Source organism: Somniosus microcephalus, unplaced genomic scaffold (genome assembly GCF_052327205.1).
Source record: "Somniosus microcephalus isolate GS21.2 unplaced genomic scaffold, FLI_Smic_1.0 scaffold114, whole genome shotgun sequence".
Lineage (NCBI taxonomy): Eukaryota > Metazoa > Chordata > Chondrichthyes > Squaliformes > Somniosidae > Somniosus > Somniosus microcephalus.
The window spans coordinates 687,881-700,812 of record NW_028225301.1 but is presented as its reverse complement, the minus strand read 5'-3'; the positions used below and the strand labels follow the sequence as shown (position 1 = coordinate 700,812).

At 46.5% G+C, this 12,932-nt stretch overlaps 1 pseudogene; it reads right to left on the bottom strand.

The window, feature by feature from the left end:
* Positions 1-1,764: 1,764 nt before the first annotated feature.
* Positions 1,765-3,438, bottom strand: LOC147082753 (uncharacterized; annotated as a pseudogene).
* Between the last annotated feature and the right edge of the window lie 9,494 nt (positions 3,439-12,932).

Here is a 12,932-nt window from a genome sequence, read left to right as displayed (position 1 = left end):
CATGGGGATTCTAACCCTGGGACTATACTTTGCGATTCTAACCCTGGGACTGTACATGGGGATTCTAACCCTTGTACTGTACATGTGGGCTCCAACCCTGGGACTGTAATTGGGGATTCCAACCCTGGGACTGTACATGGGGATGCTAACCCTGGGACTGTACATGTGGACTCCAACCCTGGGACTGTACATGGGTATGCTAACCCTGGGACTGTACACGGGGATTCTAACCCTGGGACTGTACATGTGGGCTCCAACCCTGGGACTGTACATGTGGGCTCTAACCCTGGGACTGTGCATTGGAATTCCAACCCCAGGACTGTACATTGGGAATCCAACTTTGGGACTGTACATGGAGATTCTAACCCTGGGACTGTACATGTCGATTCCAGCCCTGGGACTGCACAAGGGATCTGCAACACTGGGACTGTACATGGGTATTCGAAATGTGGGTCTGTACATGGGAGATTCTAACCCAGGGACTGTACATGGGGAATCCAACCTTGGGACTGTACATGGGGAATCTAACCCTGGGAATGTACACGGGGATTCTATCCCTGGGACTGTACACAGGGATTCTAACCACGAGACTCTACCTGGGGATTCTAACCATGGGACTGTAACTGGGGATTCCAACCATGCGACTGTGCATGGGGTTTCCAACCCTGGGACTGTACATGGGGATTCTAACCATGGGACTGTACACAGGGATTCTAACCACGAGACTCTACCTGGGGATTCTAACCATGGGACTGTAACTGGGGATTCCAACCATGCGACTGTGCATGGGGTTTCCAACCCTGGGACTGTACACGGGGATTCTAACCCTGGGACTGTACACGGGGATTCTATCCCTGGGACTGTACACAGGGATTCTAACCCTGGGAATGTACACGGGGATTCTAACCCTGCGACTGTACAAGGGGATTCCAACACTGGGACTGGACATGGGGATTTCAACCCTGGGAGTGGACATGGGGATTCCAACCCTGGGAGTGGACATGGGGATTCCAACCCTGGGAGTGGACATGGGGATTCCAACCCTGGGAGTGGACATGGGGATTCCAACCCTGGGACTGTACATGGGTAATCCAAACTTGGGACTGTACATGGGGAATCTAACCCTGGGACTGTACCCGGGGATTCTAACCCTGGGACTGTACATGGGGATTCCAACCCTGGGACTGTACACGGGGATTCCAACGCTGGGGCTGTAAATGGGGATTCCAACCCTGGGAGTGTACATGGGGATACTAACTCTGGGAATGTACATGGTGATTGCAACCCTGCGAGTGTGCATAGGAATTCCAACCCTGTGACTGTAAATGGGGATTCAAAACCTGGAACTGTTCATGGGGATTCCAACCATGGGACTGTACATGCGGATTCCAACCTTGGGACTGTACATGGGGATTCTAACGATGGGATTGTACATGGGGATTTCAAAGCTGGGCCTAAACATGGCGAATTCAATCTGGGACTGAACATGGGGATTCTAACCGTGGGATTGTACATGGGGATTCTAACCCTGGGACTGTACATGGGGATTCTAACCCTGGGACTAAACATGGGGAATTCAACCTGGGACTGAAGCTGGGGAATCTAACCATAGGATTGTGCATGGGGATTGTCGAGGAAATTAACTATCAGACGGAGACTTCGAGGTTCGCTTTAGGAATTTATTACGTGATATCACGGAGAGTCTGCAGCAGTCCCTACTGCCCACCAGCACTTTAAATTACTAATGTACAGCACTCATAGTTATACAGCAAGGTAAACAACTTCAGGTGATTAGCTCACATTACATTTCAACATAGGGTTTCATAGGTTCCATTGTTCTCAAGAAACAGATTAACATGTTCACATTTTATCACCGGATGCCCTGAGCCAAAAGGTCAGCTTGACTTCATTATGGCAGTCAGCAGTTCTTTTAGTTTTAACTAGTTTAGTGTCCTTTGTTCAATTAGTAAAGTGGTCAAGTATCCCAGCATGCCTTAATGTTTAATACGTTTTCTCCCACAATTCCCTCCTTGTTGATCTTTACTGATCAACACTGCTTTACGGCATTGTATTCAGTTCGTTTTCATAGGGAGGATAATATCCCTTTGGGAAAGGACGCATTTTTAGACAATCTTCTTCATCATAGTCATCCTGGTTTGCTCTTTTTCTTTCCTTTCTCTCTAGTACTTTCGTAGCTCTTTTTACAGATGCTACTGATTCTACTGTTTGCGCTAACAGATATCTCACTCTTATCCACATTATACAAATTAATATAAATAAAACTCCTGTCACTACACAAATTATAACCATCGGGCGAACAAACAATTCCAGCACTGCGGATGCTTTAGGTGACCATCCTTTAAACACATCCCACCAGTGGTGTACCGTCAAATCTGTTATTTGCGTAGCTATTTGAATCAAACCTTGCTCATCATAATCCATCACTGCTTTTAAATGGTGCAGATCTCTTCCTCTTTTCGCTAAGGCTTCTGCTATCTTTTCATTGTTTTTCAAAAATTTCGTCAGCTTAGCCAAATTAACTGTAGGGGGGGCATTTTCTATCCCCAATACAGTTCTTCTTTGCATTACCGTAGCCCATTTTCCCAACTGATATGTCTTGTTGGTATGTGGGTCAAACACAGTATAAACATCTTTTATGCAAGTGTTTAAAGGGGGCCTTTTCAAAATCCCGTCTACATATATAGGCCAGGCACTGCTAATACACAGATAGTTCTGGCCTATCTCATGCAAGGTAGTATCATTACAAGGTTTCAAATTCCAAATGCATGTACCTCTACTATGTTGTAATGAGCAAAGTTCATATATAGGGGTATGCAATGGGCATACTTATCCAAACGGCCAATCTTGGCAATCTGAGGCATTGTGGGTCTTATTCCCCTGATCTATCCATTTACCATGAAATTCGGGATACCAAAAGTTTTCTCCAAACAGTTGGGGCAATACCAAGAACTGACACCAGGTTTTGGCTTTTGTCACATTTACCACTTTCATTGTAAAATTACATCCCTTAAGGTCACATTTAGTATATCTTCGATCAGGCTTTACTTCTAGATTATTTCTTCCAAATCCGAAAATTCTCATCCAACTAGGAGCATGTCCTGACATAGCGACTCGCTCTAGCTCAGCCCTCAGTGACTGCTTGGTAATTTCTTTAAACATACATTGAGTATGATTATTGACTTTCTCTTGTCCCTTTGCAACATTCTCTTGTTCCTTTTCTACCTTATTTACTTGCTTCCAACTCATTGTATCTGATATCCACTGTGTTAACATCGCTGCTGTCAGTCCATTGTCCCAAGCATTTCTTAATTTTATAGCATCTCCTGTCAGCCCTCTTACTTGCTGTATTTTATTCTGCAATGTTTCAATATCTATTGCATTAAGGGCTCCCATACCAGTTCCTACTCCTCCCAAGACCGTTGCCAAGTCCCTTCTCCTTCTCCCGATCCTAACTCTCTTTTTCAATTTGGCTTGTATAGTAGTAATACTACATCCAGTATCTTTTTTTTTAATCCTCATATTGTACCTGTACTGTCAAATTTAGAGTATATGGGGAGATCAAGACCGGGGTACAGGTAGAATGCAATCTTTGCAAATGGTCCATAGGACTTTCTATCTGTTTCGTTTTCTTTGCAAAGAATGTTTCCCCATACCAGTGAGGTCTTCCTTCTTTAAGAGTTGCATTCACGCATCCGTACGCCTGACCGTCTTTCAAATATATCGGTTGTTCTATGTCTCCGGTTCTTGTGTCATTTTTATACCATTTCCATAATTTAGTATAATTGTTTAGTATGTCAGTGTCATTCTCTATCCTACAACTTATGTTCACTCCTTATTCCCATTTTATACTTAGAGTTATATTAGATCCTTGGCTAAATACTATTTTATCCATCCCAGATTTCATTTCGAACATCCCACAGGCTTCGCAATTAATCGTCCAATTAGCAATTACACAAATGGTGCCATTGTTACAAGTGTAAGTTCCCTGCGATTGGTTACTGTCTCTCGCCTTCCATCCTAACTGGCCTGCCCATTCTGTTTTTTCAGTAGGCAGGATGGTCCAGGTGGCTGTCCTTATTACACCTAGGCCGATTATTATTATCTGGTTTAACATATTTCCTGATTTATCCTAGAAATCTTTAAATTATCCTAATTATTGTTATACAGCATTAAATATAAACATATATAGCAATCCGAAAGTAATCAGTCCTTCAATGGAGTGCCAAATTATGGTGGGCACAGATCTTTTCCCGTTTCTGAAGTGGTGTCTGGTGCAGTATGTTTATACTCCACCTCTGGTGTTTCCTCCGGATGATGCAACTTGCACCTTGTAGCGTGTACCCAATCAGGTTTTTCTTTCAATTTGAGAGCTGTTCGAGTTGTAAGCAGCACCAAATATGGTCCTTTCCACCTAGGAGAAAAAGATTCTTTATTTAGCGCTTTCACATAAACTTGATCTCCGGGTTTAAAGGGGTGCATGTTTCCTTCTGTGGGGCGCGTCTGGGCCTGTCTCACTTTCTCATGTATTCTTCCTGCTGTTTCACACATGGCCTGAGCATATTTTAATGATTTTTCATCATTCCAAATTAATGCCACCTTCTCTGGAGTCATGGGTGGGCGTGTGCCTGTTGTCATAGGCCGGCCCATCAAGATCTCATGTGGTGTCAGACCTGTGTTTCTATTTTTCTGATTTCTCAGGGCATACATTACTACTGGCATGGCATCCGACCATTGCAACCCATTTTGCTGGCATACTTTGGTTAGGGCGGCCTTGATTTCCCCATTCACTCTTTCCACTATTCCTGAGGATTGTGGCTGGTAAGGTATGTGCAATTTCCATTGAAATCCAAGGGCTTCAGTTAAGTTTTTTATCAGTTTGCTGGTGAAATGAGTTCCTCTGTCACTGTTTATTCCCATAGGTATTCCAAATCTAGGTATTATTTCTTTTAGCAGAATGCTTACTACTGTTCTGGCATCATCCCTCCTAGTGGGGTATGCCTCTACCCATCTGGAGAACATATCTACTATTACCAGTATGTACTTAAATCCTTTTACTGCGGGCGTATGTACAAAATCTATCTGTAGATTCTCAAAGGGCAGCTCTGGTTGGGGTAGGTGATCAAAATTTGCGGGCGATTTCCCTCTATTGTTCTGCTGACATACTAAACATGTTCTGGCAACTTTTTCAAATGTTACCGTTATTCCTGGTGCATACCATTGTTGGGACGATGCATGTGCCATCCCTCCTTTGCCCATGTGAGCCTGTCCATGTGCCAGGCGAGACAGGGGCAAAAACAAGCTTCGTGGGCAAACCACTCGGCCATCAGGATGCATCCATATATCATGATCTTGATAGCAACCTGCCTTACTCCAAGTACGTTTTTCTTGGACTGTTGCCTGACTTTGGGCCTGTCATAGTAGATCAGCATCAATGCTACTAGGAAGTTCTGGAGGAAAGTTACTAACGGTATTTTTGGTGGCTTGAAGCTGTGGGGCCTGCCTCAGTGCGACCTCTTTAGCCGCACTATCAGCAAACCTATTTCCACACGAGACTTCATCACCTGCCATGGTGTGGGCCTCACATTTTAGTACTGCAATTTTACTTGGCAACTGAATAGCCTCCAACAAATTTAACACCATTTGCGCATGCTTAATAGATTTTCCTGAGGATGTAATAAAACCTCTGTTTTTCCATAATTGTCCAAAATCATGCACTACCCCAACTGCATAACGGGAGTCAGTATAGATATTGACGCTTTGATCTTTAGCCAAAATACAGGCTCTGGTTAATGCATATAGTTCAGCTGCTTGTGCAGATGTGCCAGGTGGCAACGCATAAGCTTCCAATAATTCATGAGCAGTCACCACTGCATAACCTGCTAATAGTTGATCATCACTGGGTCGATGCGAAGAACCATCCGTGAAGAGGATCAAGTCAGGATTATCAATAGGATCACTTAGCAAATCTGGCCTGGGTGTAGTGGTGGCTTCAACAGTTAACAAGCAGTCGTGTTTTGGTTCACCTGGATGTTCTGTTGGTATTGGCACAAAGGTCGCCGGGTTGACAGCTGGTGATCGCTGGTAGGTATAATTAGAGTGTGACAAGAGGATTATCTCATACCCAGTCCTTCTTGCCGCCGTAAAGTGCTGAGTAGCTGCCGAATTTAATAATAGCAGCACTGCGTGGGGAACAATTACCACACAAGGGTGATCAAGCACAATAGGGATGGATTTTTCCACTATTGTGGCGGTTGCAGCAACGGCTCGTAAGCAGACTGGCATGCCTCTCACTACGGCTGGTAAGGCTACAGAGTAATATGCTACAGGCCTTTTTCCTCCCCCATGTTCTTGTGCCAGTACTCCTGTTGCAAAGCCTTCTCTTTCATTGACGTATAACTGAAAAGGCTTATTATACTTAGGTAGTCCTAACGCGGGAGCACTGACCATAGCATTTTTAAGATCACTGAATGCCTTATCTCGTTCTGGCGTCTATTCGACTATGGGGGGCTCTGTCTGCAGCGTAGCTGATCGTAAGACCGCATCCATTTCTCTGTAGTCATATATCCATTGTCTACAATAACCCACCATTCACAGAAACGACAAAATGTCCTTCTTTGTTCACGGGATCAGCACTTTATCCACTGCCCTTATTCTTTCCAGTCCCAATCTTCGCTGTCCATACTCCAACTGAAAACCCAAATACTGGACGGATGTTTGGCAAAACTGCAACTTCTCGGAGGACACCCTGTGTCCCCTGCTAGCCAGATGCTGGAGCAATTTTATAGTATCTTCTTGGCAGTCTGGCCCCGTTCGGGAGGCAACCAAAAGGTCATCTGCGTACTGGATTAAGGTGGACTGATCCGATAACTGACATTCCTCCAAGTCATTTTTAAACGCTGCCGCATACACCGCAGGACTTTCAGTATACCCCTGCGGCAACCTGGTCCAGGTATATTGCTGATTTTTATGGTGAACCAACATTCCCAGGCCTTTATCTCCAAAGAATAAATAAGGTGAAATCTGCAGCAATTCTGGCTGGTTTAGGTATGTGCAAACCAATTCTTGATAATTGGGTGTTTCTTTATGCGTGTACCATGCCGTACAATGGGTCCGTTTCTTTTCTCTACTGGTTTCAATTAGATATTGTAAATACTGCCCCTGAGGATCTTCCAATTCCTGCAAGGCTTGGTATACATTTTCTACCAATTGGCCATAAGGATTGCTATTCAGCTGCCAGCAGTACAAAATGGGGGCTCCTTCTACTTGCTTTTCCTCTATCATTAAATTCATTAGCTGATGAGTTTGTATTTGAGGCAGTTCAATGAACATGCCGTCTCGAGTGCAGTATATAACTGCTCCCAATTTACATAAAGCCTGTCTTCCCAACATAGGGAGAGGGGCGGTCTGAGAAATTATGAGGGTGTCTGTGACGGATTGCCCGTGCACTTGAATTTCGGTAGGTTTGGAGAGGGGTTCTAACATAGGGATACCGGCTACTCCCATGCTTACAACGTTAAATTGAATGGCGGGTATACCCACGGAGGGGGGTACAGAGGACATTGTTGCACCGGTATCGACCAGAAGGTCCAAATGGCTATTTCCTATTTTAACTGTAGCCATAGGCTGTTCTCTCATGGATTTGGACAATCTGATCACAGCCGCCTGTACCACCGCTTCTCCGTGGCACCCCTATGCGGATGGATTAGGTTTACTGAAAGAAAAGGAAGTTCCTTCTGCCCCTGGAGCTGGATACCCTCCTTGTTGGGCGTATCCCTGCTGTGGCCTTGGGGGGCATAGGCAATCTCTAGCCCAATGTCCTCTTTTCCCACAGTTCCTACATTCATCCTGTGATCTATCTCTCATTTGCCATTGTCCTCTTCCCCTTCCTCTGCCTCTACCATAACCTCCTCTTCCTGCAAATCCTCTTCTATTCTGTTGGAAATATTGCCCCGCTGTTTTTGGCTTTTGCTCTTTCGACTGAGTAAAGAGTCCTTCCCTATCCATATTTACCAGAGCAGTAACTACGTCCACCCAGGGCTGAGTCTGCCAATTTAGATTAATCATTTTAAAGGCTTGAGCTTGAAAGGGTAACATGCAGTTTAGCAGTGTTTGTACTGCCAAAGGTCCATTGTCTGCTAACGGAACTCCCGCATGTTCCTCCCACTTGCTTTTAAATTGAGCTACAAAATCAGGAATTGTCTCCTCCTTTCTTTGCAGACATCGAGTAACTTCTCCTATGTCACTATGCTTCTTGGCTCCTCTCATTATAGCCTCTTTACCTCTATGTTCTAACCAGTGAGCAAAAGATTCATTTCCCTGGTCCAGTTGTACATCATCTTGTCGCCAATCTCCATTTTCTCCCGGGGGAACAGCAAATCCGTCCCTTATGGTCGACCATGAGGACCCAAACGCACATTTTAGCAGCATTAGCACATCCCCAGGAAGAGGGCTGTAAATGGTACATATTTGTTCTAGCCAATTATGAAAGGCAGTGGGCTTCTTTAAGGGGTCTGGTGCCTCGGCTATCATAACTCTAGCTTCCGCTGGGGACCACGGTTTTAACACTGCCACCTCTCCTATCATGACTCGAGGAAGTTGATGGGTAGTAGTGTCAGGTTCGAGCGCGCCTCTGTCTCTAGGGGCTGTTTCTTTTGTTTGTGACCTAGTTGTAGGTCCGTTACATGAGGGTAGGTCCTGCACATTACTACCAGGCAGTGCAGCAGCTCCTGCTCCGAGTGCCTCTGCTGGAGGAGGAGGTTCAATTATGGGTTCATCTGCGGGTGGGGGTGGAGCTCCAGGCTGTGCCCCTGGTAGGGGTACAACTGGCTGTGGTGCCGCTAGACCTGCTGGATTGTATGGAGGCAGCATCGGAAATCATGCCGGTTGCTGTCTTAGAGCAGCCCTATCGTTAGTCCCACTCAGGATCCCCTCCTTCACTTCTAGTAATTTCTTCCCATTCTTTTATTAAAGGTATTTTAAAACTTCCCCCATAAGGCCAATCTCCACCCGACCATCCATACAGATCACTACTAAAAGTTACCGCATACCGATCGTCTCCTGTTTCTTTTATTACAGTATCGGCTGGCGATCCCGGTGGAATGATGGGATCTCCTACCTTTTTTCGATGTTGCACGAGCTTTTTTATTCTGTCATTCGTTCTTTTACATATCTTGATTTTACCATTTGCAGCCTCCTGTTCTACCTTGCCGCAGGCTCGGACGAATCCGCTCGACTGCCGTTATTTCCCATCTTCTCCTTACTCCTGTAACTTAGTTTTAAACTTACTGGTTATACAACCGCGGGTTATTTTATATACACAAAATACAATGAGCGCTCACCGGTTTTTCCATCCGCGAATCCTGAAGTCAACCCTTTATTCGCTTTGTAGCTACTTAATTCGGTGCCATAGTCTTTTCTCTCTTCTCAGCAGTCTTGACTCAGCCTGACGGGCTTCTTGGCTCAGCATGAGTCACCGACCGGATAACTAGGCAACCACGCGCCGTCCCCCTTTCAGCTGGAACGCGCTAGGTGCTCTCCCCCTTTCAGCTGGGAGGCACCGGGCACTTTCCTTTTATTTTTAGGAGAGTCCCTTTTTAAATTTCCTTTGACTAATTGGAGCCTAAGTGGGCCAAGTGATATACAAGGTCGACGCTATACCCAACTTAGACCTTCTTAGTTCTTTTATATCCCGTTGTTAGGGATCCTGCCAGACTACGCCAAATTCTGTCGAGGAAATTAACTATCAGACGGAGACTTCGAGGTTCGCTTTAGGAATTTATTACGTGATATCACGGAGAGTCTGCAGCAGTCCCTACTGCCCACCAGCACTCTAAATTACTAATGTACAGCACTCATAGTTATACAGCAAGGTAAACAACTTCAGGTGATTAGCTTACATTACATTTCAACATAAGGTTTCATAGGTTCCATTGTTCTCAAGAAACAGATTAACATGTTCACATTTTATCACCAGATGTCCTAAGCCAAAAGGTCAGCTTGACTTCATTATGGCAGTCAGCAGTTCTTTTAGTTTTAACTAGTTTAGTGTCCTTTGTTCAATTAGTAAAGTGGTCAAGTATCCCAGCATGCCTTAATGTTTAATACGTTTTCTCCCACAGGGATTCTAACCCTGGGACAGTACATAGGGATTCTAAACCTGGGACTGTACATGGGGATACTAACCCTGCGACGGTACATGGGGATTCCAACCCTGGGACAGTACATGGGGATTCAAACCCTGGGACTGTACATTGGGATACCAACCCCTGGGCTGTACATGGGGAATCCAACCTTGGGACTGTACTTTTGAATTCCAACCCCGGGACTGTACATGGTGAATCCAACCCTGGGACTGTACATGGAGATTGCAAGCTTGAGACTGTACATGGGGTTCCAACACTGCGACTGTACATGGGTATTCTAACCCTGCGACTGTACATGTGGATTCTAACAATGGGACTGTACATGTGGATTCCAGCCCTGCGACTGTACATGGGGATTCTTACCCTGGGACAGTACATGGGGAATCAAACCCTGGGACTGTACATGGGGAATCCAACCCTGGGACTGTACATGGGTATTCCAGCCCTGGGACTGTACATGGGTATTCCAGCCCTGGGACTGTACATGGGGATTCCTACAGCGGGACTGTACATGGGGATTCTAACCCTGGGACTGTACATGGGGATTCCAACCCTGGGACTGCACAAGGGGACTGTAACCCTGGGACTGTATTGGGGAATCCAAACATGGGACTGTACATGTGGATTCTAACAATGGGACTGTACATGGGGATTCTAACCCTGGGACTGTACATGGGACTTCCAGCCCTGGGGCTGTACATGGGGATTCCAAACCTGGGAGTGAACATGGGGATTCTACCCTGGGACTGTACATGGGAGTTCTAACTATGGGACTGTAAATTGGGATTCAAACCCTGGGACTGTACATGGGGATTCTACCCTGCGACTGTGCATGGGGGTTCCAACCCTGGGTATGTATATGGGGATTCCAACCCTGGAACTGTACATGAGGATTCTTACGCTGGGACTGTACATGGGGAATCCAACCCTGGGACTGTACTTGGGTATTCCAGCCCTGGGACTGTACCTCGGTATTCTAACCCTGGGACACTACATGGGGATTCCAACCCTGGGACTGTACATCTGGATTCTAACCCTGGGACTGTACATGGGGATCCTCACCCTGGGACTGTACATGTGGGCTCCAACCCTGCGACTGTACATGGGGATGCTAACCCTGGGACTGTACTTGGGGATTCTAACCCTGGGACTGTACATGTGGGCTCCAAACCTGGGACTCTATATTGGAATTCTAACCCCAGGACTGTACATGGGGAATCCAACCTTGGGACTGTACATGGAGATTCTAACGCTGGGACTGAACATGGGGATTCCAACCCTGGGACTGCACAAGTGGACTGTAACCCTGGGACTGTCCATGGGTATTCGAAATGTGGGACTGTACATGGGGATTCTAACCCTAGTTCTGTACATGGGGAATCCAAACTTGGGACTGTACATGGGGATTCTAACCCTGGGACCGTACACGGGGATTCTAACCTTGGGATTGTACATGGGGAATCAAACCTTGGGACTGGACATGGGGATTCCGACCCTGGGGCTGTACGTGGGGATTCTAACCCTGGGACTGTACATGGGGATTCTAACCCTGGTACTGTACATGGGGGCTCCAACCCTGGGACTGTACATGGGGATTCCAACTATGGGACTGTACATGGGGATTCTAACCCTGGGACTGTCCATGGGGATTCCAACCCTGGGACTGCATAAGGATACTGTAACCCTGGGATTGTACATGGGGAATCCAACCCTGAGACTGTACATGGGGATTCCAACCCTGGGACTGTACATGGGGATTCCAACAACGGGACTGTACATGGGGATTCTAACCCTGGGACTGCACAAGGGAACTGTAAACCTGGGACTGTACATGGGGAATCCAAACTTGGGACTGTACATGTGGATTCTAACAATGGGACCGTACATGGGGATTCTAACCCTGGGACTGTACATGGGAATTCCAGCCCTGGGGCTGTAAATGGGGATTCCAAACCTGGGAGTGTACATGGTGATTCTAACCCTGGGACTGTACATGGGGATTCTAACTCTGGGACGGCAGAAGGGGACTGCAACCCTGGGACTGCAAAAGGGGATTCGAACCCTGGGACTGTACATGGGGATGCTAACCCTGGGACTGTAGATGAGGATTCTAACCCTGGGACTGTACATGTGGTCTCCAACCCTGGGACTCTACATTTGAATTCCAACACCAGGACTGTAGATGGGGAATCCAACCTTGGGACTGCACATGGAGATTCTAACCCTGGGACTGAACATGGGGATTCCAACCCTGGGACTGCACAAGGGGACTGTAACCCTGGGACTGTACATAGGTATTCAAAATGTGGGACTGTACATGGGGATTCTAACCCTTGGACTGTTCATGGGGAATCCAACCTTGGGACTGTACATCGGGATTCTAACCCTGGGACTGTACACGGGGATTCTAACCCTGGGACTGTACATGGGGATCCCAACCCTGCGACTGTACATGGAGATTCTAATCATGAAACTGTACATGGGGATTCTAAGCATGGGACTGTACCTGGGGATTCCAACACTGCAACTGTGCATGGGGATTTCTACCCTGGGATTGTACATGGGGATTCTAAACATGGGACTGTACACGGGGATTCTAACCCTGGGACTGTACACGGGGATTCTAACCCTGGGACTGTACAAGGGGATTCCAACCCTGGGACTGGACATGGTGATTCCAACCCTGGGAGTGGACATGGGGATTCCAACCCTGGGTCTCTACACAGGGATTCCAACCCTGGGACTGGATATGGGGATTCCAACCCTGGG